The following is a 5,000-nucleotide window of genomic DNA, read 5'->3' as shown; positions in this document are numbered from 1 at the left end:
TATATATATATATATAGTATATATATATATATGTATATATATACATATATATATATATATATATATATATATATATATATATATATATATGGCATTTCGTTTATATAAAGACCACGTAGCGTGACTAGAAAGCTAGCTCCTATTAATTGGTCTGAATGGAGACTAGCCCTAGTAAGCAATTGGTATCAATCAGTGTGATATCACTTCTAAATATCAAAGCACTGATGATGGAATTGTCTGTGTCTATAGATATATAAATCGTAACATCGAAAAATAAGGAAACTTCTTAAATTTATTGATTGATAATTAGTTCCATGCTAGAGTCGGTTAAACTAAACAAGAGTGGTTTTGTTAGATTTGCGTTAGAGCTATTTTGGCGTGTTGATCATAGATGTTATTTTTCGTTTAATTTTTTTCTAGATTTGGTGGGATTTTAGGATCAACAACAACAACAACAACAACAACACGAAATCCCGATTGAAGTCTTGATTCGACATGGTAAGAAAAGTGAAATAGGTAACATGAAAAATGTAGAAAATTCAATATATAAAAAATCGAAGTCCTGAACTAGGTTCAAATTCGGTATGGAAATAATAGATAATGAATTACTGGTGTACACACTCCGTCAAAATTGATGGGTAAATATTTAGATAGATATGCACACACGCAGATTCAATATATATATATATATATATATATATATATATATATATATATATATATATATATATATATGTATATATATATATATATATATATGTATATATATATATATATATATATATATATATATATATATATATATATGTATATATATATATATATATATATATATATATATACATACATATACCTAAGGCACTTCCCCCAATTTTGGGGGTAGCCGACAACAACAAGAAACAAAACAAAAAAGGGGACTTCTACTCTCTACGTTCCTCTAGCCTAATATATATACTGTATATATATATTTATATATATATATATATATATATATATATATATATATATATATATATATAAATATGTATGTATGTATGTATGTATGTATATATATCCAGACACTTGTTCTTTATTATACCGTATAGACGAGAGAGTACAATGAAAATTCACAAAATAATTATATACAAAAAAATTAAATAAAAATAAATAAGAAACTATCTCTAGTTCTTTACTTCAGAAGTAGCAATGACCAGTGACCAGCTAGTACCAGCTCTTCCCCCTCTCCCCCCCCACCCACCCCCCACCCCTCCCCCCCCCCTAATCCTCTCCATTGTTACTGTAATTGGCAAAGAGAAATGCAAAGGTCTTCTAACAAATGTTCATTCCTATTGTTAGCCGTTACACGCTAAAGGCTTCCGCGGATTGCAGACTATCGAGGGCGGTTGACACATCGGCCGAAATTGCCCACCTAGTTTTTATCGCGCTAGATCTTTGCCATCCTTTTCGTAATGGAGGGAAATAGTTCATTACTGAGATATCCTATCTATGAATAAAGGAAATCATTATTCAATTATGATAAAATGCTATTAGTTGAATGTATAGGAGGCATGATTTGGACGTACCTCATATCTCATAACACATGGGGGCAAGATGGCGTTGTATACGTCTCGTAATACCTCGCGTTTTGCGAGATCGTATTTCGCTGCGTAATGTAGTAAACAAAAGATATACGAGGAGCTTTGTCATTTTTATGAATGACGGCAGCTATTTATAACGTTTATGACATTTTGTTCCCCTTTTAATTATTCCCATGGGGAGGTGTTTTGTCTTGTGGGTAACGTTTGGGTTTGGTGTTTCAACTTTGTTTACGAGAAAATTTTTCTCTCTCTCTCTCTCTCTCTCTCTCTCTCTCTCTCTCTCTCTCTCTCTCTCTCTCTCTCTCTTATGGTAGGTTTACACTATTATACGCAATCCGTCAAAAATGGTGTAAATATATATATATATATATATATATATATATATATATATATATATATATATATATATATATATATATATATATATATTGTGGTAAAAAAAACTTCTAAATGTATCAGTAAATCCATAGTTTTTCTTGTGTGTCATATTTCGTCGACTTACGATAAACCTGTTTGGCTACCTGTATTCTACATGAATAATCCAAACTACATAAATCCCACAAGATAAATCCACACTACATAAATCCCACAAGATAAATCCACACGACAGAAATCCCCACTACATAAATCTCAATCCCACCACATCCTCCGACGGACTAGGTTGCAACAGTTCAGAGCATCTGTGAGGAAGGAAGATGTGGCTGGATGCTGGTAGTGTCGTGTCATCTGATGTCCACTTCATATCACTCAATTAACCCTTCCGTCGGAGCTAATGGGAACAACACTCCCAGTCATTTCCTTCCCATTTCCTTTCGCTTATTTATAGGGAAGGAGGGAAAGTATATTCATAGTCTATTATTATTATTATCATGACTAGCCAAGTTTAACCCTAGTTGTAAAAGCAAGATGCTATAAGCCCAAGGGATCCAACAGGGAAAAATAGCCCTTTGAGGGAAGGAAATGAGGAAATAAATAAATAATGAAAGCAAATTAACTATAAATCATTCTACAAACAGTAACAACGTCAAAATAGATATGTTATATATAAACTATAAAAAGACTTATGTCAACATAAAAACATTTGCTGCTACTTTGAACTTTTGAAGCTCTACTGATTCAACTACCCGATCAGGAAGATCATTCCACAACTTGGTCACAGCTGGAATAAAACTTCTTGAATACTGTGTAATATTGTGCCTCATGATATGTATACAACAACAGCAACAGCAACAACAGCGACAACAACAACAACATTTGATAGTTTATATAGGAAATATTTATTTCAATGTTGTTATTGTTCTTGAAATATTTTTATTTTTCCTTGTTTCCTTTCCTCACTGGGCTATTTTAGCTGTTGGGGCCCCTTGGCTTATAGCATCCTGCTTTTCCAGCTAGGGTTGTAGCTTAGCAAGTAACAATAATAATAATAATAATAATAAATAATAATAATAATAATAATAATAATAATGATAATAATAATAATAATAAGGATATAGTCATTTCCACATAGGGTGCAATACTGAAAAATTTGATACCCGTGCATACTTGTTCATAAAAGTATGTTTGATTCACTCACATGTTTGTAACATTACATCTGCACTGTAATTGTTCAGTGGCTACTTTCCACTTGATGAAGGTACCAGAGACTCTTTTAGCTATGGGAAGCTGCTCTTATAATGAGAAGGACACTCCAAAATCAAACCACTGTTCTGTAGTCTTGAGGAGTGTCATAGCCTCTATTCTGTTTTGAGTTAGTGTTCTCTTGCTTGAGGGTACACTGTTTTCTTACCTCCTTTTCTCTCTGGGCTATTTTCCCTGCTGGAGCCCTTGATCTTACTGTATTCTACTTTTCCAACTAGGTTTATAGCTGAGGTAGTAATAATAATAGTAATAATGGTCTAGGGAAGTGCCATAGTCTCTGCACCATGGTCTTCCACTGTCTTGGGGTAAAGTTCTCTTGCTTGAGGGTACACTCAGTCACTTTATTCTGTTTTCTTACCTTCTTTTCTCTGTGCTATTTTCCCTGTTGGAGCCCTTGATCTTATGGCAACCAGCTTTTCCAACAGGGGCCGTAGCTCATCTAGTAATAATAATAGTAATAATAATCTAGGGTAGTGCCATAGCCTCTGTACCATGATCTTCCACTGTCTTGGGTTAGAGTTCTCTTGCTTTTGAGTGTACACACAGGCACACTATTCTATTTGTTTCCTTATTCTCCTTTCCACACTGGGATATTTTTTCCTGATGGAGCCCTTGGGCTTATAGCATCCGGCTTGGCCAGGTAGAGTTGTAGCTTAATCAGGACTACTACTACTACTACTACTACTACTAATAATAATAATGATAATAATAATAATAATAATGATGATAATAACTGATGGAGCCCTTAGGATTATAGCATCCTGCTTTTCCAGCTAGGGTTGTAGCTTAACTACTACTACTACTACTACTACTACTACTACTACTACTACTACTAATAATAATAATAATAATAATAATAATAATAATAATAATAATCTGTATGCTTTGCTTGAAGGTCAAACACCAGCCTACATTTCTTGAAAGTCAACCCCACAAGAAACCGCTTGTTTGAAGTAGAAGGAACCAGTCAGGTTCTACATTGGGTCATTATTATTATTATTATTACTATCCAAGCTACAACCCTAATTGGAAAAGCAAGATGCTATAAGCCCAGGGGCTCCAATAGGGAAAAATAGCCCAGTGAGGAAAGGAAATAAGGAAATAAATAACTGAAGAGAACAAATTAACAATAAATCATTCTAAAAAAAGTAATGTCAAAAGAGATATATCATATATAAACTATTAACAACGTCAACAACAGATATGTCATATATAAACTATAAAAAGACTCATGTCCGCCTGGTCAACAAAAAAGCATTTGCTCCAACTTTGAACTTTTGAAGTTCCACTGATTCAACCACCCGATTAGGAAGATCATTCCACAACTTGGTCACAGCTGGAATAAAACTTCTAGAGTACTGCGTAGTATTGAGTCGGTCCAAATGAGTAAACATGTCACGTAGTTATCAACGCGTTCGAAGTTCCGTACCGGGCCTTGGTGACGGGCGCTAAGAATGTGGGCGGTGGGGTTGGCTGTGGGCGTCTGAATAGGTTAGGAAGGGGTTGGTGGTGGTGGTGATTTGGGCGGGTGGCCTTGAATATTTCCTCCCCCCCTACCTCTAGCTTTAATCTCTCTCTCTCTCTCTCTCTCTCTCTCTCCGATGTTCCTGTTTTGTTATGTCGGTTCCCAAGGGAATTTTCGTCTCAAATCTTGTCTTATTTTATATATATATATATATATATATATATATACATTGCCCTGGCGGAAGTCTGCGCTCTACTGAGTGCCCCTCTAGTTATTGTTGTTATTATTGCTGACCATGCATAAGACAGGGACTTTAC

The sequence above is a fragment of the Palaemon carinicauda genome, chromosome 17 (assembly GCF_036898095.1).
Source record: "Palaemon carinicauda isolate YSFRI2023 chromosome 17, ASM3689809v2, whole genome shotgun sequence".
Lineage (NCBI taxonomy): Eukaryota > Metazoa > Arthropoda > Malacostraca > Decapoda > Palaemonidae > Palaemon > Palaemon carinicauda.
Note: the sequence above shows the minus strand (reverse complement) of the source record.